Source organism: Acomys minous (assembly GCF_964271855.1).
Source record: "Acomys minous genome assembly, chromosome: 14".
Classification (NCBI taxonomy): Eukaryota; Metazoa; Chordata; class Mammalia; order Rodentia; family Muridae; genus Acomys; species Acomys minous.
In genome coordinates this window covers 89,983,786-90,007,638 of record NC_140496.1, presented here as the reverse complement: position 1 = coordinate 90,007,638, position 23,853 = coordinate 89,983,786, and the positions used below count along the sequence as shown (strand labels likewise).

At 40.1% G+C, this 23,853-nt stretch overlaps 1 long non-coding RNA gene across 1 annotated transcript in view; it reads left to right on the top strand.

Annotated features, from left to right (window-relative positions):
• Positions 1 to 637: 637 nt before the first annotated feature.
• The window catches only part of LOC311583140, a 163,116-nt gene continuing 139,900 nt past the window's right edge, over positions 638 to 23,853 (top strand). Inside the window, exons 1-2 of the long non-coding RNA XR_014774389.1 lie at positions 638 to 678; positions 7,918 to 8,135. This is a non-coding gene — a long non-coding RNA (uncharacterized lncRNA). The remainder of the gene's footprint in view (positions 679 to 7,917; positions 8,136 to 23,853) is intronic.

Below are 23,853 nucleotides of genomic sequence, written 5' to 3'. Positions count from 1 at the left end.
ACGGGAATCCTGAATGTGAGAATGAGTGAGTCTCTGATTCTTGAGCCTACTCCTGGGGCTCTTTTATTTTTCTGATGGCTTGTCTTGTCCAACTTCTATTTGATGGTTTTCAGTTTGTCTTACACTATTGTATTTTGTTATGTTTTGTTGTTAAAAAGAAAAAGAAAAAGAAAAAAAGAAAGTTGAAAGCAGTGCAGATGATGGAGGCCTGGCTTCTAAGTATCAGAGGAAAGTGAAGATTCTACCATGTACTTTATGTGACGAGTCTGTGGTGTCTGGTCAGCTGGGGCCGAGGAATCAGCTGCGGTTAAGAAGAGGCCAGGATCACTGAAGTGAAATCTTCTGGGAAGTGTTTCTGCAGGGTCAGCACACAGAAGCCGGGTTCCAGTGGTGGCTAAAGTTATACCTCATGCTGGCTGCTGAACTTGGTAGTATCTGAGTCAACCCAGATGGTTCTAGTTTTGAAATCTTGAAGGGGTCATGGAGAACAGCTGAGGCTTGGCATTGGGTGGCAGGGATGGGGTTCCTAAAGAGAACCCAGGAGAGGGCTCAGCACTCAGCAGCGTTGAGTGGAGCTAACTGGAGTCTTAAAGACAAGCTGTGTGTGCTACAGACGGGGAGCTGGAGAAATGACCGAAGCCCTTTGGAGGACCATGAATGCACCCCAGATACTGGAAAGTAAGCTATTTACATAGTTTGGGGGTCTAGTTTTTGCTTTGAATTGATTGTGCCCTGGTTCTTTACTCTTGGAATATCAAAGTATTTAACTTAATTTTGACTTTTTAGGAGTCCATATTTGAGAGGTTTTCAGTTTTAAAAGAGACTTTTAAAAACAGACTTTTGCTGTTTTTAAAGAGAGACTTTTTTTGTTTGTTTGATTTTTTTTTTTTTTTTTGAGACGGGGTTTCTCTGTGTAGCCTTGGCTGTCCTTGACCTGCTTTGTAGACCAGGCTGGCCTGGAACTCACAGAGATTTACCTGCTTCTGCCTCCCAAGTGCTGGGATTACAGGCTTGTGCCACTGCATCCACTGGAGATAGAAGTTCTAAAGTGTTTGAATTTGTAAGACTATGGGACTTGGTAATTTTGTAAGATGTTCTATATTGTGATGCTTATATAAAGGTATGATATTGGGGGATGAACAATAAAGGAAAAGTTGTGGCTTTAACAGTGAAGTGTTTGTGTGTCAGTATGAGGGGTCAGTTGTGCTAGTAAGCTAACTTGACATAAGCTAGAGTCTTTAGAGAGAGGAGAAATCCTCCATTGAGAAAATGCCTCCGTAAGGTTGGACTGTAAGCACACCTGTAGGGCATTTCGTTAATTAGTGATGGAGGAGGGCCCAATTCACTGTGGGCGGAGCCATCCCTGGGCTAGTGGCCCTGGGTTCTATCAGAAAGCAAGCTCAGCAAGTCATTAAGGAGCAAGCCAGTACGCAGCACTCTTTTATGGCCTCCGCATCAGCTCCAGCCTGCAGGTTCCTGCCCTCACTGCTTTTGATGATGAACTGTTACATGGACCTGTGAGTGAACTACACCCTTTCCTTCTCAGGTTGCTGTTAGTCATGTTTTCTCACAGCGACGGTCATGCAAACTAAGATGAGAAGGAGCTCCAGTTAGCTGACGAAGTCTTCATCACAACAGAAACTGGAAGTCCCAAGGTGCCCATTTAAGTTATGGTTCAACAGCAGCTCAGTTATCTAAGAGGAAAACAGTGAAAATTTATTTATTTATTTATTTGTTTGTTTGTCTTTTTGAGACAAGGTCTCTGTGTGTAGCCTTGGCTATCCTGGAAATCGTTCTGTAAGCCAGGATGGCCTTGAACTCACAAAGATCTGCCTGTCTCCACCTTCAGGATTAAAGGTGTGTGCCAACACACCTTGCTTGTTTTTAATAATTTTTGGTACCTAGCTCAGTGCATACACCAATCAGCTAACTACGTGATATTTAAAGGTTGTCTTTTAAGTAGTTTGAACTATTTAGGAACTTTGCTTTCTTGTGTATAATGTATAAATATATACTTTTAAGTTCTTCCTTCGGTAACTCCTAGTGTGTGTGTGTGTATGTGTGTATGTGTGTGTGTATACAAGATCAGAGATTAACTTTAGGTGTTTGTTTGTTTGTTTTGGGACAGGCTCTCTTACTGTCCTGGGGCTCACCAAGTAGTCCAGGGCTAGTTGGTCAGCAAACCCCACAATACATGTGTCTTCATCTTACCTGGCTTTAAAAAAGTATGTCCTGGGGATTGAACTCATGTCCCCTTGCTTGCACAGCAAATGTTTTACCAACTGAACAATCTTTTATTTTTTATTTTTTGTTCACTTTTCATCCTGGTCAAAAGCCCATCCTCCCTCTCACCCCAGTCCCACTCTGCCTCCCTCCCTCTTCCCCTTCCATATTCCTCAGAAAAGAGGAGCCCCTCTTCCCACATGGGCTCTATTTCTTAACAATCAGGCTTTATTATGCAATCCAAAAATCCTATACAAGAAGGAAAAAGGGTTAAAGGGAAACAAGAGCAAACTTTCTAGTATCTGTTCCACAGGACGGATCCCCAGGTGTCTCTGGCCTGCACACTGGTCTGGCTTATAAGCTGGCCTCTCACCAAATTCATGTGCGATTGTGCTCCAAAGGATGCAGTCTTCTCCTCTCTCCTCTGCCTGTCTCTCTCTCTCTCTCTCTCTCTCTCTCTCTCTCTCTCTCTCTCTCTCTCTCTCCCTCCCTCTCTCTCTCCCTCCCTCTCTCCACCCCCCACCCCCCCCACCCCCCCACCCCCCACCCCCGGCGTGGAATGGCCAGTCTGGGTACTCCCCCCCCCTCCGCCCCAGTCCACTTCCTGAATTTCAGACCCAGGATGGCTCCATTCAGTCTATCCGTGGTGTTTCCAAGGAGTAAAGCCCGCCAAGACTGCTTTCACCTGGGACAAAGCTTACAATCCTTCCACCCACCCCAGCTTATCAAGTCACATCAGGACTGAGTATATCCTCTTCTCCTGTGGCCTAGAAAGACAGTCCTTCCAGAGGGGAGTGACCAAAAAGCTGGCATCAGAGACAGTCCCTGCTCCCCTTACCAGAGGATCCACGTGAAGCCTGAGCTGCCCATTGGCTACATCTGTGTGGGAGACCTAGGTCCAGTCCATGCATGGTCCTTGGCTGATGCTTCAGTCTCAGCAAGTCCCTCTGGGCCCTGGTCAGTTGCTTCTGTGGGTCTTCTTGTGGTACTCCTATAACTTCCAGGTTCTTTTCTTCTTCCCCACACTTTCCCCCCCAAATACCAAATGCATTACCCAATGTTGGGCTGTGAGTCTCAGCATCTGTTTCAAGGCGCTGCTGGGTGGAGCCTCTCAGAGGACAACTCTGCTAGGCTGTTGTCTGCAAAGCATAGCTGAATATCGTTATAGTGTCAGAGGTTGGCTCTCTCCCACGGGGTGGGTCTTGGAATGGGCCAGACACTGGTTAGACAATTCCCTCAGTCTCTGCTCTATCTGTTCTGTCTTTATCCCTGCACATCCTGTAGGCAGGATAAATTTTGGGTCAAAATTTTTGTGGGTGGGTTGGTGTTCCCCTCCCTCTACTAGGAGATGTGTCTAGTTAGAGGATGTCCTCTTTAGTCTCCATGGCCCTTGCTACTAGGAGTCTCTGCTAGAGTCATCTCCATAAACTCCCAGGAGCCTACCCTAACATAGATTTCCCGGCACTGGTGGTGCACACCTTTAATCCCAGCACTTGGGAGGCAGAGGCAGGCAGATCTCTGTGAGTTTCAGGCCAGCCTGGTCTACAAAGAGAGTTTCAAGACAGCTAGGGCTATAACACAGAGAAACCCTGTCTCGAGAAACAAAAACAAAAACAAACAAAACAATTAAATCATCTCAAGTATCATTTCCCAAGGTGGCTAATTGTTCATCCTCTGAGTACCAAAAGCCCCATATTTTGTTATTTTTGTGACTTTAAGCACTGGATGGCTTTTGTTTTTTGCAGTAGAACTCTCATTTTCCTTAAGTCACAGTTTATAAACTTTTCAAATGTTTAATGTGTATTTTTGAAGCATTAGTTGGCAATAGTGATCTTCGTTGAAAGTTATTTTTATATAATTGTGTTTGTTTCTCTTGGTTCCTCTCTTATCCTGGATATCACACAAATAACTGGAACTCTTTAATTTTTGTTTAGTAATAAGCTTCACAGAACAAGAACTGATCAGCTATTACAGTCTAATTTGGCTTCCTCTCAAGGTGTATCCCAATGATACTTGCACTTTGTAGCTTTTCTTAGCTGCTGCTCCATCCTGATGTCTCTTGGACTTCTGCCCATTGCTGAATCTCCTGGCTGAATCCCCCCTGGCTGGCAGGAGGTACAGCCCTATTCTCTCCCCTGTTCAGTGATTGGCTATAATCTGCTTTATTGGCATATACGGAGACAATTGGGGAACACAGTTTATTCAATATTGAGACAGGAGATTCTCAGAACAAGGCTTGCAACCAGACATGGGGGATACAGAAATCAGGATTTGAACTGCACAATAGCCTATGCCAACATATTTGCCCTCAATATCTTGATGCCACAACAAGACACAGAATAAATGAAATACTTGTAAATGAGATCCTTTCTTGATTCTTGTTCTCCACCGAAGTTGTTTCCGTGCAGACAAAAATAGCCCAAAATGTCCATGAAGTCACTTCCTAAAAATGCTAATAGTTGAAGTGGCTGTAATATATAAACTCTAAAAGGATTGTGATATGTGTGATAGCTAATATTCACTGTATGCTCGACTGGGTTGGGAAATGCTTAGGAAACTAGTGAACTACATTGGCATGTGTCTATAGTGCCATTTTCAGAGATGGTTAGATATTGAGGGCTGTGACATAATAATTGCTTAATCATTTTATGGAATCAGAATCTGAATACATTTTTGGGAGGTGGTGGCATGGTAGAAGATGAGGTACAAATGGAGGAAGAATGTCATCTGGAGTGTGTTTTTATAGTATATGTCTTTCTTGGCCCCTTTTTGGTAACAGCAGTACAAAAGTAATTTGCAGAAATTTGGGCAATATGAAATCTCTGATATGCATGTATGATAATATTGACAGCCATACAGTTTTTTTTTTTAGGACCCATGGTGAAGGGTCTTCTAGGTGTAATTGGTAGAGGAAATTGACAATCAGAACATGTACTTTTCATTGTCCATGGAAAAACAAATAATTTAATTGATTAAACATATGCCTTTGATGCCAATATTTGCTAAACGAAGACAACAAATAGGTTCCTTATGAGCTCAAGGCTAGCCTACAAAATAAGTCCAAGGCAACCAGGCTCAGGGGAAAAGCTTTTCTCTATGGAATTAATAAGCATATCTCTGTAAAAGAGTGTATTTTAACTCCTTAAATATTACTCTGATTTATCAACATAAAGATGAATAATGATATTATTCATCCCCTTTGGGGGAGGTCAAGCTATAGCTGGCCTAAAAAAATTGGACTGCTAAGCTAAATCAGTCTATACTTGGGATAGTTTCAAACTGGAGAACCAAAAGGTAAAAGTAATTTTTATTTTCCTGATTCAATTGTTGTCTGGGAGGCTTACTGCCTCCTTCTGTCCACCTAGGCGTAGTTCTGGAAGCTTCTGGTCTCTGTACCATCTTGGGCCTAGAGTGTTTTCAGCTTCTGACACTTAGTGCTTAATGAGCTCACCCTTACTTGTTCTTTCTGAGCTCTGGGCTGGCTGGTTCAACTCAGCTGTTCTTGCTCAAACTCCTCTCTCAGGTGACTTGTTCAATTTGGCTTTTCTCTCAGCTTGGAATTGCTCTGCTTGGCCTCAGACTAATTCACCAATTTTCTATAATATTCTGGCTTCTTCTCATTTTCTGCCTTGCTCTGTCTTCACCTTAGTTCTCTCTCTCTCTCTCTCTCTCTCTCTCTCTCTCTCTCTCTCTCTCTCTCTCTCTCTCTCTCGCTGTCTTGATAAAACTGCCCCCTCTAGCTGTAAAAGTGCCTCTTAAGTTGCTTCCCTTTCCTTTCTCTTCTTGTGAGAGTTGGGTATATCCTAGTCTGTGAAATCTTCTCTGATTTGTCACCTTTTCTGCCACTCAATTAGATATCACTTTCAAAACATAGGTGCTTCTTTCTACAAGGTAACTTTAGTTTTGTTTAGGCTTAAAGGCATGTACCACCATGCCTGGACCTAAGGTTTTCTTTACCTGATACTTGCTCTAAACCAGGCTGGCCTTGAAGCCAGATCTGTTTGTCTCTGTCTCCTGGATTAAAGGTATGTTTGTATTTCAGCAGGATCACACAGACCTAGATCATCTTTGGATGTGATCTCTTGCCAGAACAGCCATGTTCTAAATTAACATTCCTCTACACCAAACCTACATTAATTTAGGAGGGAAGTCTTATGTTTCTGTTAACAGAAATAAAAAGCTATGTATTCTAACCAAAATGTTGGAAATCAAATTTGGCTGAGGAAGGCCTTTTGAATATCTTGGCTATAGATAGAAAAAAATTCAAGAAGACCAAACAGGACAGGTAATATAATTCGCTGATCCTTCCACACGGGAACAGAGCTGAGACTGATGAGGACATATAAATGTCTCCAGCCAAAACTTCAACTATACATGGCCAATAAATCCTTGGCTACAAAATCCTCAAAATTTATCATGCTATTTTCAACATGGCACAGATTAAATTGGTTTTACAGTTTGGTATACAATCCAGACAAAGAGCAAAGAACCATCTTTAATTAATATGCACATCCTGCAAGTCTCATATATTTATAATTTTAGGACTGTATAATACTTGTGAGAAATTATATATTTTCAGAGCAGCAGAGCTGGACACTAGCGATGCTGATTCGGATGCTAATACAAAACATCCCAACATCCTACACTGTCCTGACTCAGACTACTTCAGTTGCGTTCCTTCAAAACCTGTTTCCGTGACAGCTTCAAAGAAAGCTTCTGCTCTCAATTGGTCTAGCCTTTCAGATTATTCTGAACAGGACTTCACTTAATACTAAAATTTCATAATACTTAGAAACTGGACCATAAATGCTATTGCTAGCTTAATTAACCACTTTCCCAGCTTTCTTCCCCCCGCCCCCCCAAATTATCCTATCCTCCAAAATCAGCAGGAAGCAACCTTGAGAAGAGCAATGTCCCATTTCCCTTTTAGATGGAATGGTTTTTTGTTGTTTTCTTGGGCTATGGATATTTCCTGTCATGTAGGGGATGATTATAAGTTGTTAATGGTCTTATTCAAAGAGATAACAAGGTTTAAAACTTAAGACTGGAGGATTTCTCTCTTTCTATTTTATTTTCTCTTTCTTTTTTTAGGAAAGGAGAAAGGGATTGAAAAGGAAGAAAGGGAATATAGAAAATATAAAGAACTAATAAGATAAAAGTTAGACTATTGACTCTATGTTTCAACGTTAGAGCTTTAATTGTTATTCTCCAATATGGTTATTTTTGCTTACGTTGTTATGGAGTGTTGTATTTGATATAGATTTAAGGTTTTCATTGGTATAAATATTGATGTATTGATGCATGTTTTGAGGTTACTTTTGATACACATATACACACACATGCATGCACGCATGCTTTTATTATGGTATGAGTTATTGGGCCTATACAACTTAATTATAAATACAAGGTCTACTTCTAGTCCTGTAAAAAGCTGCTATTACAAACTGTGTAAGATAATTACGTAATGTAATTTAATAGTCTATTAAAGTCATGGTCGTGTCAGATTCTAGTCTAGTTTATTACAAAAATATGTATCCTAGGTTAAACAGTAGCTAGAAACAAGCAGTGTTTGCCTGTTCAGATTTACTATAGACAGACAGATACGTAAATGTAAATATATAATAGATGTCTTCAAAATCCTCAGAGACCTACAGAATATGGCATTTAAATATTATTTTTTTTTGTTATTTTAAGGATCCTTTGAGAATGAGACAAGTCAACTCCTGGCAGTATCTCCAGCCTACCTCAAAGAAGATAACAGGCATGGAAGAACCTCCATAAGGAGATGGTCTCAAATATGCCAAGGCCACTGGGCAAAGAAATATCCTTGATTTTGCAACAGACAGAATTCTGCCTAAAATGTGCAAGAGTGGGTGCAGGCTGGATCAACTGCTGAGCTCTGTCAAGACAAGGTAAGCACATCTTTCATAGTTCCTTTTTCACAAACATGTCTGTCAGATACACTGGCCCAGAAGGCTTCAATTGATGCTCCAGTGTTATAGAGAGATTTTGGGCGACTGTCTAGACAACGAACTGTTTCTGTCATTTTTACTTTATTTTGGAAGCTGCTTGCCTGCATACACTTCCTTCTTATTCAAGTAATACATTTTATTCCTTCTCAAGTCTCTGATGGGGTTGAAGACTAGATAGTTGTAATTTTATAATTAAGCTTAATTGTTTAGGAGTTATGATAGAAAATATTTTAGCTACAAAACTTTAGACTCATTAAGTAAGATAAGATAGATAGTATTTTCTTCAAGGTTGCCAAATGTGCATAGACTGGACATTATGTATATAGCTCTTTTATAATGGTTTTTATAGTTTTTCATAATTGTTCTTACTGTATATAGCTTAAAAATAGCCTTTTTAATTAGACAAAAAGGGGGAATTGCTACCTTATGGTCTGGTGTTTTGTATTTGATTGTTAATTATTTTGTTCCCTGAAGTCTGCTTGTTGTCTTTTATGAGCAGACTATCACGTACCCCAAGTAATGCTGTGTAACCTTGCCTCCAAAATTATCCGTGATTGTCAGGGCAGGGCAAAGTAAGTAGGCATGACCAAAGTCTGGGGGGCTTGAAGAATAACACACAGGTATTAGAGGGGATGGGTTAGCAGATCCACACAGCAGGAAGAAATTTACTCTGAAGATTGGTGTGCCTGGAGAGAAGCCACTTTATGAAAAGAATAAGCAAGTATTTATGGAACTAGGCATGGGAAATAGCCCAGATAGAAATGATTAAAGCAGATGGCATGGGATGTAGGGCTGGGAGGTAACAAGGTAGCTTAGGGGCTTAATATCTGCCCAGCCCCAGGTGAAATAAGGCATATTAAAATTATAATAGGTGCCTGTGTCTTTTGTTGATTGATAGTGGAATAAATACTAGCCACCAAAATAATTATATGGATTAATCGTAGTAATCCATTTTCCACAACAGGGAATCTTGAAGTAGAGGTGGCTATTTTGTTTTAATATTTTATTATAAAAATAGACAGTAATTGATACGATCATGATTTGATCAACTAACAATTAACTTGTATAACTTATTTATCCTAAATAGTCTGCAATAGTACTTTCAAAGTATTGGACATAAACCTTGCATTACAATTGAGTTGAATGGTTGTAATGCCTTACATGAGTAGAAAAATATCTAATGTGTGTGAAGAATAATCTTTCACTTGAGTTCTATACCACTGGATCTAAAATTAAGTTTATTTTGCATCTATATAAAAACATATATACTAGTGAACCTCAAAGAAGATGATGAGCATCAAAGAACCTCCTTATGGAGATGGCAAACAAGCCACTGGGCAACATGTCCTTAGACAGAATACTGCCTAAAAAAGGACAAGCTTGGATGCAGGCAGAGTCAATGGACAAACTCTGCCAAGACAGGGTAAACAAATCCTTAATAGTTCCTGCCTCACAAATATATGGGGCCAGAAGGCTGAAGATGATGTTCCAACATTATAGAGAGTTTTGGGTGACTGCTCAAGTAGTAAACTGTCTCTGCCATTTTTTTTCCACTTTGGAAGCTGCTAATCTGCACTTCCTATATATTCAGATAATTAATTTTATTCCTTCTCATGTCTCTGATGGGATTGAGGACCGGATAGTTTATTTATTTTTATTTTATTTTTTTAATATTTTTATTTAATTTTTAAATTTATGTGCATTGGTGTGAGGGTGTCAGATTGTGGAGTTACAGACAGTTGTGAGCTGCCATGTGGGTGCTGGGAATTGAACCCGGGACCTTTGGAAGAGCAGACGGTGCTCTTAACCACTGAACCAACTCTCCAGCCCCGGATAGTTTAGTTTTATGATGAAGCTTAGTTGTTTAGGGGGTAGGATGTTTTTAGGTCTAGATAGATGTTTTAAGTGATAATGATGAGATATGATAGATAGTGATTTTCATTCAGAATTTTAGATGCACCAAGATAGGAAAGATGTTTTCTTCAAGGCTGCCAAATACAAATAGTCAAAAACACTAAGAATATAATGTTTATAAAATTCCTGATTGTGTCATGGTTCTTCTTGCTATAGGTAATTTATTGTGTATATGTATAATAATATAAATATATATGTAAAATATATTTCATAAAAAGATTTTAAACACTATTTCATCTGTACTTTGTACATATAATGTCTCATTAAAGTGGGACCTCACTTATAAAATGAAATCACCAACCTCAAAACTGTGCACTGACTCTTGCATTACTGTCTATAGAATAGATGGAGAACCATTAGAAGAAAACTATATGAGTGGGGCTTCCCTTAAAACCGTCCTGGAGCAAAGGGATCCCAGACTGGAGGGAAACTCATGGACTTAGTCATGGGGAAGCAGTCAGCCAGAAGCTAACACCTGGGTAGCCATGACTTGTGTGAAGAAGACAATGCTAGGGCAGACTTCAAACAGCATCAAAGTCAATACAAAACCAGTCAATAAAGAAGCTAATACAGCTGCTTCCCCATGCAGAACCCACTTTCCTTCTCGAAGCCAGAGTGGTGGCCTGGACAGTTTTCTGTTGAGAAGAGAATGACATCAGAAAGTGAGCAGTTCTCAGATTCTGTAGTGTGTGAAGTCCCTGAACCTCCGCTCGCCTCTGTGACAGCAGCAGGAGTCGAACTCTCTTTCTTAACCTGAGCTGGAATAATTTCTATCCGGGCTACTTTCTCTCCCTACCCATCTCTGACTTTGGTCAGACTTTGTTGTGTAAACTAGGCTGATGTTTGGAACAAAGATGGCCACAGTGACTGAATGGTTTATGGGGCGAGATGGCAAAAATGTGGAAAAGAATAAATCCCTCCTCTGTCCATCACGTGGTATGATTTTCTGTGAATTCATCCCATGGTCCAGGCTGAGCTCCGAGCAATCGTCTCCTTTGGCAGACGACACAGAAGAGGTCTACAGACAGGAGAGAAAAGGGAAACAGAATCGCAGCTGCTCGTGCTCTGTTGTGGCGCAGGCTGTTAAGACTGAGACAGCTCACAGAGCTGATGGCCCTGCTAGGAAAGGTAGACTGAGATAGCTCATGGAGCTGATGGCCCTGCTAGGAAAGGTAGACTGAGATAGCTCACAGAGCTGATGGCCCTGCTAGGAAAGGTAGACTGAGATAGCTCACGGAGCTGATGGCCCTGCTAGGAAAGGTAGACTGAGATAGCTCACGGAGCTGATGGCCCTGCTAGGAAAGGTAGACTGAGATAGCTCACGGAGCTGATGGCCCTGCTAGGAAAGGTAGACTGAGATAGCTCATGGAGCTGATGGCCCTGCTAGGAAAGGTAGACTGAGATAGAAACAAAGTTGGCAGGAGAGGAGGTGGGAGGGGGTCTGTGAACATAATAAAAACAATTTTTATGAAATTCTCAAAAAAAGTTAATTAAATAATAATATGATAAAATAATCTAAATAAAAGTGAAAAGGAGTCTGGGGACATAGGTCTTTTGCCTAAAATGAGTGAAGCTCCAGGTTCAATCCCCACTAGAATTTTTTTTTTTTTTACCTTTAGTAGTAGCCTTGACTAAGAGATTTGGTTTATATTTTCATTGCCTGTAGGCCTATGTTCTCTCCTTAAGGACCACACACACACACACACACACACACACACACACACACACACACACACACACACACACACACACGAGAAACTTGGACTATGCAATGTTGAAATAGAACTATGCTTTTAACCTGAATCTTCTTTACTTTTGTTTTTCTGCTAACGGCCATGCTTAAATTGTTTTAAAATCCTTGTTTTTTGCTTATCATTTCTCCTAAGGTTTCATGTTCTAGATGTTTTTAACTACTAGGGAGCAAAAGTTTAGTAATCATTTATACGTTTTTGGTTTTATGTCTCACATCTGTAAAAGTATCTTTTATTCTCCCATAATAATTGTTGTCTCAGAGGCGTACTGCCTAGGCCTAGTCCTGGAAGCTTCTGGTATCCATGCAATCTAACCTAGGCCTAGAACGTTTTCAGCCTCTGAGACTTACTGACAAAGCAGCTCACCCTTTCTAGCTCTTTCTGAATTCTGACTGGCTGGTTCAACTCATCTGTTCTGGCTCAACCTCCTCTCCAAGCTGACTGATTCAATCTGGCTTCTCCCTCTGCTTCTGACTGAATTGCTCTGCTTGGCCTCAGACTAACTCTAGCAGTCTGTTCTAATCTTCTGGCTCATTCTGCCTTTACCTGTGTCTAGTTTGTTCTCTCTCCAACCTCCCTTTGTTAAACTCTCCTGATAAAAACTGCCTCTGAACTCCACAAACTGAATTGTCATGAACTCACCTCCACAGCACTGCCTCTCAACTCACTGACTCAACCTAACTGCCTGAACAGACCTGACCAGAACTACAGGCCTCTGGATCCTACGTGCTGAGATTAAAGGCATGTACCACCACACCTGGACCTAAACTTTTCTTTACCTGAAACTTCCTCTATACCAGGCTGGCCTTGAACTCAGAGATCAGCTTGCCTCTGTCTCCTGGGATTAAAGGCGTGTCTGTATTCTAGCCAGATCTCACAGACCTAGAAGGTCTTTCCATGTGATCTCTTGCCAGAGTAGCCATGCTCTGAATTAAAATCCCTCTACACACATCTGGTCTCTTTTGCTTTTGAGTCATTATTTACATTGCTTTATTATTCATATCACAGATCAATAAAGTTACATTTGTCATATAGTAATGAACAGTTTCCTTATTCTCTAAAGAATATTAGTTGACAATAGCCAATCTTAAGAACAGTATAAATAGACAACAAAACAGAATTCTTTTAAAAATATGATCTACTTATTTATTTTTAAATTTTATGTACATTGTTATTCTGATTCCTTATATGTGTGAGCCTGTGAGATCCCTTGGCACTGGAGTTACAGATAGTTGTGAGCTGCTGTGTGGGTGCTGGGAAGTGAACCCAGGTCCTTTGGAAGAACAACAGCCAGTGCTCTTAACTGCTGAGCCATCTCTTCAGCCCAACAAAACAGGATTTAAGACAAAGGTAGTAATAGGCATAAAAAGATGCAATCTATGGTCCTAAAAGAAGTAGTAAAAATTATTTAACAATTATTAATTTGTATGTGCTAAAATATATACTAAAATATAGAAAACAAACACCGATAGAATTTTAAATGAGAAAGACCCATTCTGTGATTTTTTTTTTTTACTAATACTGTAAAGTTAAACATTACGATTAATAAACTTGGTTTATTAGAGATTTTTATTTTTCAGGTACACATTTTACATATTTGTAAGTAATGAGATATTGACTTTTACCCCACATGCTTCTGTAGGAGAAAAGATGTGAAACACTGGGTGGCTGCCCCTTGTCTTAGTGATTACTATGCACTGGTCGCTTGTATGAACTCAGCACTTCACATGCATAAAGCATGTACCTGACCTACCCATATACCCACATGTACATATACACACATATCCATGCACACACATACACATATAAGTAAAATACATATATGTATTTTTTTTGTTTAGACAAACAAGATATTTTGCATAGGAATGTTTTGAAATGTCAAACATAATATTGGAATCAATTAAATTCTTATCAATAGAAGAATGAGAAAAATGATGTCTTCACTGAAACACAGTAGAGTGGACGCAACACACAGTGAGATGAGCAGAGGGACCCAGCAGTGCTGAGCGGAAGGCAGGCAAAGGCTGTACAAATGGCTGAGGTTATCTTAAACGATGTTGAGCAATAAAGCACAGTAATAGAGCTGGAAACCAGGACAGCTGCTTTTTGGGGGAAAGAGGAACAGCAGCTGGAATGGGACTTTCAGGGGACCCCTGGGGTGGCACTGCTAGTATTTCAGTCCATGGTAGTCTTGGAGTTACAACTTGGAGCACACCACCTTGTGAACGCTCACTAGGCTGCAACTTTGTGCTCTGTATATTATCGATTTTATGCTTCAGAGACACTGTAATCTGTAAACGATGAGTCGTGTTTGAATCTTTATTCTGCAGCTAAGCAAACTGAACTTTAAGAAGGTACTTGCTGTCTAATCAGCAATGGAGCCTCTGTGCTGCTGCTGCTGCTTTTGGATTTAGCATATTTGATGACTAAACTGCCTTGACACCCTGTACTTTACTTCTTTACGTGATCATATAGTAACTGGCTTAGGTTTCCGGTTTTAAAGGGAGTCTCTATTTAGTTGGTTTACCTTTTGAGGCCGAGTCTTGCTTGTAATATAACCTTAGTTTGGCCTCAAACCCTTGGTCTTGCTGCCTCATCCTCCCAAGATCTGGGACTATGGGCATGTGGACTTGTAGCACGTGACCATGATTTAGGGGTAAAGGCCATATAGTCTCTGTTGCAGCTCCACCAGGCTGCTCTTAAAAAGTCCAGAAAGAGCTCTAGGCAAATCAATAGTCTTGACATCATCCCAATAAAACTTTCGTAACACAAGACTTGAATTGTCTACTATTTTTAAATATCGAACAATATTATTGCCCCTTTGAAGCACTCAAGAATATAATCAACATTTGCTGGTTTCTGGGCCATATAAAAGTAGGTGGCAGATTGGATTTGGCCCATAGATCTTAGTTTGGCAAGCAATTGAGAGAGCCCAGTTTTAGTTTGTGCCAATCATTTGTGTATTTCTACCCCACCCCCATCTTGTTTAGCTCTTTAAGTAGTAGAGTTTTCAGTGTCTGAGTACACTCCTAGTTTCATGGCCCATAGGTCAGAACGTCCTTTGAAGAACAGCTTTACGCAGTGTTTTCCTTCTGCATTTTCTCTTATCCTTCTTCTTTGCATTTAATAAGATTACACAAAAAATGGCCTGAAATAAGGACAAATGATTCATTAAATGTCAACAGCTGTTGAACCACCTGCTATGGAAAAGGAGTTTAATTAGCACCCCCAAGATAGTCAAGCCTTTTTAGCTGTGGGTATGCTAAGTGGAAGAATAGGTAGAAAGCAGAACTGACTGGAATGTGGCACTGTTGATAACACATTTGTTTTTTTGTGTGTGTGAAAAGATGCAGATAGCAACAACAGCAACACCACCACCACCAATAACAAAATCAACAATATCAACCACAGCAAGGCAGAAGTTTAAGGCCCCTGGGCATGATGAGAATGTTTATGTTCATTTGGTAAAACTATTAAAGGAAGTCATAGCATGTGAAAGCAAAGAGGTGGGAGCGATCTCTGCAAGCTTACAGAAGCAAAATTTAACAGTGTGTGTATCACTGATTCTCAGGTGGTTACCAGGTTCATGTAGTCTGCAGACCCTTTTCCAATGTGGTGAACAAGAGATTTGGATCGGTGAGTTTTGGCCACATCTGGGAAGTGAAACTTTCTGGGAGAGGTCTGGCACCGAGTCTGTGGTGACACAGGATGTGGTGACGTAAAAAATAATATATCTGAAGAAAGGTTGAGGTGGGGTGGTAAAGAGACATGGTCAAGACTGGGACACCACAAGCTGCAATGAGAAGTAGTGTGTGTCAGTAAACTGTCGCTAAAGACATGCTCATGTTTATTGGAACAGGCAGGAACTTGGGCTGATGAGTTTATAGGACGGGAATCAAGACAGTAAAGGCACTTAAGTGGCAAAACGATGTTGCAGGCTAATAAGGGAATACTGTAGTAATGGGTAGCTACAGTTATGTTTCTTTTTTCATTTTTAAAACTTATTTTTAATTTTCAGTACTTTATTTATTATAATTCATTCACACTACATCCCGATTGTTCTCCCCATGCTCTTAACTTCCCGTTCCCACCCTCCCTCCCTCTTCTGCCCTATTCCCCTTCCCTAGACCTCTGACAGGGAGGCCCTTCTCCCCCACTGTCTGGCCACAGCCTATCAGGTCTCATCAGCATATTCTGCATCTGCTTCCTCTGTGTGCCTGCAAGGCTGTCCTGCCAATGGAATGTGATCAAATCAGGAGCACCAGAGTTCATGTCAGAGGTAGTCCCTGCTCTCCTCACATCCGTGGAGAATGAGCTGTCCATTGGCTAGGTCTGAACAGGGGCTTAGGTTCTCTGTGTGCATTGCCCTTGGTGCAACAGTTTGTGCGTGCTTCCCTGGGTCCAGATCTGCCGGTCTTGATGGTCTCCCTGTGGAGCTCCTGAGCCCTCCGGCTCCTTCCATCCCCTCACTCTTAGATACAACTCTCAGTGCTCTGCCCAGAGTCCCAGTATCTGTCCTGATTCCCCACTGGGTGAAGTCTCTTAGAAGACACCAATGCTGGGCTAATATCCATTTTAAGTGAGTATATACTGTGGCTATCTTTCTGGGTCTGGGTTACCTCACTCAGCATGATCATTGCTAGCTCTGCCCATTTGTCTGCAAATTTCAAGATTTCCTTGTTTTTAATAACTGAGCATTATTCCATTGTGTAATGTACCATAGTTTCTTCTTCATTCTTTGGTTGAGGGACATCTAGGTTGTTTCCTGATTCTAGCTATTAAATATAAAGCTGTTATGAACATAGTTGAGCAAATGTCCTTGTTGTATGGTGGAGCATTTGCTGGGTGTATGCCAAGAAGCGGTTTAGCTGGGTCTTGAGACACACACCTTTAATCCCAGCAGTAAGGAGGCAGAGGCAAGGCAGATCTCTGAGTTCAAGGCCAACCTGATTGACTAGAGTGAGTTCCAGGACAGCCAGGGCTACACAGAGAAACCTTTTAATTATGTGTAGATGTGAGCATCTGCATGTGGGCATGTGTCTATGAGTGCAGGTGCATGTGGGCATGTGTCTGTGAGTGCAGGTGCCTATAGAGGCCAGAAATATTGGGTTTTATGGAGTTAGAGTTACTGACAGTTGTGAACTACGGGATGTGTGCGGGTGCTTGGAGCTGAACTCCAGTCTTCTGAATGAGCATGGTGTACTCTTAATTGCTAAGCCATCTTGCCAGTCCTCACTTTAAACAAAAAACAAATGAATAGATCTAGCTGCTAAAAACATGTTAGTGAAAGACAGCATCCAAGTTCACAAAAAGAGAAACCAGTAGGCAGTGGAAGTACACAAAACCAGCAGTGACATAGTCTTTCCAAATGTTGCCCGGAATCTGGCCATGCCTCTGCATCTGTTCACCCTTTTACAGGAGAAAGAATACAGAATGTAGAAAGTAAGGAAAGCTGCACAGGATTTAAAACTCTTGTTTCTTCAACTAAGAAAGTTTTCCAGCAGGGCAGTGGTGGCATGTCTGTAATCCCAGCCCTTGGGAGTCAGAGGCAGGCAGATCTCTCTGAGTTCAAGGCTAGCCTCGTCTACTAGAGTGAGTTTCACAACAACTAGGGCTACACAGAGAAACCCTGTCTACAACAACAACAGCAACAACAACAACAACAACAACAACAACAACAACAACAACAACGTTTTCATGGAAATAGAGGAGGGAGATGTGAACATTCAGAGAGAATCCCCCAAAGAGGCCATGAAGTGTTGGACCAGCTTGGCTCCTTGTAGAGACAAATCAGTTCTAAAGAGCACAAAAGCAAAACAGTTGGTTTGAGTAGTGGCTGGATCGTATTACTTTTTGTTAGAGTTTAGAGACTTTTTCTAATGAGAATGCTATACTTTCACACATATCCTGCTGAAGTATGTGAGTGAAATGGAATAACCTGGGGTACCGCCCTCCAGAATTGTTTGGGATTTGCAGTCAACTTTATATGTGAGCGGTTCAGGCATGCTTCAGATGTAACATACTCACAAGGATTGTAGATGAAAATAAGTTTGCTTAATGAATCAGTCTGCCTTCCTTTATCATCCGTTAGCATCCATTACTTACCTCTGGCAGTGAAATGGATAGTCCACGTTTACTGTTTCCCTCAAATATGAAACAAACCTTTTCTACATATTTTTAGTTTTTTTCTACAGTTTGAGCATGTTCAACGCTTAACCTTCTCTAGATCTGTTTTAAGGCTGTATATGATTCCCGTGATGTTTGTGTTTAAAAATTTAAAACTATTACATGTTATCTATATTCTTACCACATTTTAGATTTGCAGTTTGGCTATATTTGACTATAAAAATCAGTATTTCTTGTGCTATTATTTGTTTTTTTTATGATGAAATGATTTCCCACCTTAATTTTATCATGTTGATATTATAAAGTATATTAAAAACAGCAGGCTAAAGCTGTAGTTAAGTATCCTAATTTTATATATGAAGATACAATCAAGAAAGGAAAGATATGACCCCTGCCTTCCCCCAAAAGCCCAGAGCAGACAATCAATTTAGTTGAAGCATGACTGCTTCTTTAAAATAATTTGGTTTTCAATAGTTACTCAGATAACTGAAACCCTGTCACTGTTGTTATGCCTCTATTCTGAATTGTCACCTATCTGAAGACATCTGCGTGTAGAAAGGAACACTGTAGTGATGTCACTTTCCCCCTTTATCCTTTACCTTCCTGGTGTTCTCCAGCAGACTATGACAGTGGGGCTCCAACTTGGCAAGCCCTATTCTTGCACAGGTCGATACATCTGAGACTGAGCTTTCATTTGCAGAACCATGAACTTTGATAGACGTCGGAGGCACACCACCTGTGGCCCAAGCCTTCTGCATTCCCTATGAAAGCCCCAAGGTTGCTCAAGATGAATGCCACTGTGTTCTGTCATTTCTCATGTTGAATCAGCAGCAGGGAGCCTACATCCAGTGTGTGCTGTATGATTGCCTGGCTCACTTCAGAGCTATGTTTTCTTTATGAGTGTTGAAAACACCCTCCCCATCACCTCATGAATCTGTAACAGAAATCCTTTAGGTCACTGTCCCAAATTGAGTTGACTGTAAAAGATGTAGTGGTATTTGCTGTATGTACTGCTGTAAGGAGGTTGTGTATTTTAGTAGAATGAAAACTAAAATCAGGGACATTTGGCTCTAGAATTTATCAACAGTGTGATCTAAGAGCTTGTCATTAGGGCCAGTGAGATATGCAGCAGGTAAAGGCACTTACCATGTGCAAGGTAGTTGAACTTTCTTTGACCCCTGGGGACTCACATAAATGTAGAAGGACAGCACCAACTCTACAAAGTTGTCCTCTGATCTCAATACATGCATGTCACTGATGTACCTAGTAGTACATGAATGCTCACTCCCATCACACATGCTCATACACACGGTAATAACAGCAATAATTTAAGAAAGAACTTGTCATTAAACGTCTCCAGTGCTACAAGGTAGAAATGATATTTCTGGTATTTTCATAAAATGGTATATGTAAAAATATGCACATTTGGCAAATATTTTATGAATATTTGCAGCTATCTTAGTATTATTGTTTGCAGCTATATTATTATTATTGCAGTTGACATATCAGCTCTTGAATTAATGGTTATTTTGAAAGTCTTGTTATATTTCCCTTGTTTTTATCTGTGTAGGATCAGGCTCTATCACTGTTAAAGAGTTTAAGAGTTCTTGGTCATTAGAGACAGGGTATTGAGAATGTCTTTTACAAACCTCGTTTTAAATTTTGTCGTATAATTTCCTGATTGCCTCCTCATTTGTAAATTTAGGGTGATAATACTAAGCTCACAAAATTGTCAGGATGGTTAAGGAGAGGAAGTGATTAAGCAATCTAGATTTCTTGTTAGAGTATTTTCTGAATTTGGCTATGCCATAGAGAGCTCCTTTGATTTTCACTATTTCTTTTATCACATTTTCCTCCCACATGAGTATCCTTTTGTGTTCTCTGTCTTCTGACAGGGTCTTTCTTGTACATCTTTGCTTGGATTGTGCTGATAACAGCCCTGTCTCAGACATTTGAGTGCTGGGATTACAGGTGTGTGGCTTCACACCTGATTTGTGTTCTTTATAGAAGATCATAGGCTGTGCCAACTTTCCCAAGTCAGAGATTTCAGACACATTGCTTTATTTTTACATAAAAATAAATCCAGGGGCTAGAGAGATGGCTCAGTGGTTAAGAGCACTGCCTGCTCTTCCAGAGGTCCTGAGTTCAATTCCCAGCAACCACATGGTGGCTCACAACCATCTGTAATGTGATCTGATGCCCTCTTCTGGCCTGCAGGTGTATGTGCAGGCAGAGCACTGTATCCATAATAAATAATAAATTATAAAAAAAAGAGAAAAAAATCCAGCTGTATTACCTTCTATAAAACCTGACAGCCTGAATCTCTCTATTTTGGTTCCATCCCTACTTTAGTTTAGGCTCTTGCCTTTTCACACCTGAATTATTCCAATAGTCTTCTAGGACTTCATTTAGTCTACAGAATTCTCTGTCTTCCTTCCAAATGGTTCTCCTCATTAGTGCTGGGAGCTGCTTCTTGGGATGCAGATCTAATCATGGAACTTGAGATGTTAAGTGGGCATGGTATTAGCAAGCAAATGACCTTACCTCTAGTGGGCAAAAGTTCACTTTATGTTCCCACATTATGAATAAGAACAAATTAAGGAAGCATCCAGTGAGATTTGTTTTTGAAAACCATTTCCTCATTTTTTAGAAGCCAGAGAGCCTGCTAAATTTTGCTAAGTACCTTTTCAGTACCTGTGGAGATAATTGCACAGTTCCCTCCCCAACCTTTGAGGTATTTAACAGACTTTTAATGTTGAACAATTTCTGCCTTCTTATAATTAAACTCTCTTGGTCTTCATGTATTTTTATTTGTATGTACTACTAGATGCTCTTTGTCCGTATGTATTTAGAATGTTCACACTAGTAATCACAAGTGAGATTAATTTGTGGCTTTTTCCTTCCCATGTAAACTTTCTGAATTTAGATCTCAATGTCTTTCCTGCATCTTGAATTTGGGTTAGTTCATTCTCCATTTATATGTTTCCTGAAAAAAATTTAAGTGATATCGGAATTGTGTATTTAAAGAGTAGTTATCTTATCATTTTATTCTGTGTCTGGGGCAAATACTAGTCTTTTTAGAATTTTGCATTTCTTTTGGCAGTTGTGTTCTCTCATAGTAGAACCACTACAGTAACTTTCATTTCACTGTTGCAGGATATTTGACCACACTGTGAACCCCAAGATTGTGTTATTTACCAGAAAAACCTGTTTTTAGTTGTGGCGTGGCTCAGCCCTAGCACACACATTCAATCCAAGAGCTTTCTGCTTGAATATGGTAAAGAGGATTAAATAAAATCAATGGTAGGCCAGGAGTCAGAACAACCAGTCAATTGGCAGGAAGTAAACATAGGATTGTTAAAACAAAACTATAGAGAGGAAGAAATAGAAGGGAGAGACCCTGAGTTTGAAGGAGGCTGTTTGAGAAGGCATGGAGGGAGGCGTTCCTATTGGGGCATCGGCTGAGGAGGAAGGTCAATGGGTTCTTTCTATGCCTTTCTGCAGGCTTTCACTCCAGTATCTGGCTCCTGAGTCTTTATTGGTAAAATCAAATAATTGGGATTTTGTTGAAAAATAATATTTCACAAATTTTCAAATTTGTTGTTTGTAGTTGTGCAGAGTAGTCTTTTAAGATTTAACTTTTTAAATTAAGGTTGGGGGTGGCTCGATGGTTTAAAGCACTTGCTATGAAAACGTGAGGACCTGAGTTTGGATCATTGGAATCCATTCTCTGCCACACGAAGCTGATGTGGTACTTGGTATCTGTAATCCCAGTGCTCTTGCAATGAGATGGGAGACAGGGATAGAGGAATCCACAGAAGACTGTGGGCCAGGTAGTCTCACATATATAGTCGCAGACAACAGAGACCATGTCTCATACAATGTGGAAAGCAATGACTAACACTCAAGATGATCCTATGACCACACATGCACACTGGCATGTGCACACTTGTGTTGCAGGATATTTGATTCCATTGTGATCTCCAAGATTATGAACTGTAAAAACCTGTCTTTTGTTTGCCATGGTTGAGCCCTAACACACACCTTTAATCCAAGAGCTATCTGTACACAGGATTTAATAAAGGTAACCCTAGGTTAAGAGATGGAGCAAGAAATCACCTGACAGGGATTAAAGAATAGGAGGGACTTTGAGTTGAAGGGTATTTAAGACAATATGTGGAGGTAGAGGGAGCTTTTATTTCTTTAGCTCTTGGCCTTTGGCTTTTTGGGCTTTGAATTAGCAAGTCCTTGGCCTTGAGATTTTTGGCCATTTTCACTCGGGCAGTCAGCTGAGCTAGTGAGCTTTTTGGCCTTTCCATTGGTACGTGAGCTGAGTAGCAAGGTCAGCTGGGTGCTTTCTCTGCCTCTCTGAACTAGCAGGTTTTCACCGCCTGCCCCCCCCCCCCCCGCCCGCATGTGGCTCCTGAGTCTTTAGTGGTAAAATAGAATGATTTGGGATTTTCATTTAAAACAACTCACTTCTACTCTCATACAAAAATATGTACACATACATGCAATACATTTATTGATATGATTATTTGAGTACTTTCATTTCTTATTTTGTGTTTTTACTATTCCTTATTGATTAAGTTATTATTTAGCATTAACAATGTTCTTGTCCGAGTGGCAACATTTTATTTATATATTGGTTCTGCTATTTTTCTAATTTTTACTCCATCAGTTTGAATTGATACTTAAAAAGCACATGTTTGATGATTCTAAAGACGTCTCGTAACTGTAACACTTGTGACATCTGGTAAGACATTGTTTTTTCTCAAAATATATTACACCTTTAAATAGACTGAACTTGGTTCAGATTTTGAATCAAGCTAATAATATACTTGAGATCATTTAAGATGATGTACTTAACAACTGCTGTCCTACTGTGACCTCAGTCTATTTAAGTTTAACCTGCCTGTAAGAAAGCAATGTAACCAACCTTGCCATGCCTTGGACTGCCTGTGTAATTGGCTTTATAACCTAATTAATGCATAGCTTTAATAGTAAGCTATAGATCTGCCATTCCTCTGGCCTGGAAGAATGTATGACCGTTGTGGTAATCATTTGCTGAGAGTACCCATCTTAGATGAAACAAATATTTCATAAATGTTGGAGACAATTCTGTATGGACAAAGGCTGATAACATCTGATTGTTTGAGTTCTATTCTGGGCCATTGGGGTCAGGCAAAGTATCTTCTTACTTTGTAAAACTCCGTTAGAGGTTTCTATAAAAAGGTATCCTTCATTACTTTCCCATACTGTGTTTCCCGTGCTATTCAATAAACACAGAAAAAGCCCATTGCTAGGGAGAGACACAAGACCCCAGACAGGCATAACGCACATAGGTACAGAAGGTCAGCAACAGGGACAGACAGATCTGACAGGCCAGTAACCACAGACTATAGACAGTGGAAGACGCAGGGCTAAGAGTAGAGAATTCAAATATGGTTCTTGGTCAAACTACTCCAAGCGGAAGTTTCTTTTCTCACTCCTAAATGTCACATTGATACATTTTGGTTCTACTTGACTAATGCATTAATTAATGCAGTGACATAGCACATAGAAGGAATGCATTCAATAAATAATTACTTAAAGAATTCTTCTTTTATTTTGGAGAATATTTGAATAATATTTTATATGTATGAAGAACATTGAATTTTTATATTTGTTAGACTTGTATTTTTAATTTTATATTTAACCTATTTCTACCATTTTTGCTCAGATATATATAGAAAATTTCATAGAGTTGAGATTTTCTAAGCAGTTAGATTGGAGATAAAAAATGTAACAGGTAAGACATATGTAAATTGTAGTGACAACTACACTGAAAAGAAAGGAGCTTTGCTATGATAGAGGTGTGTGTGTGT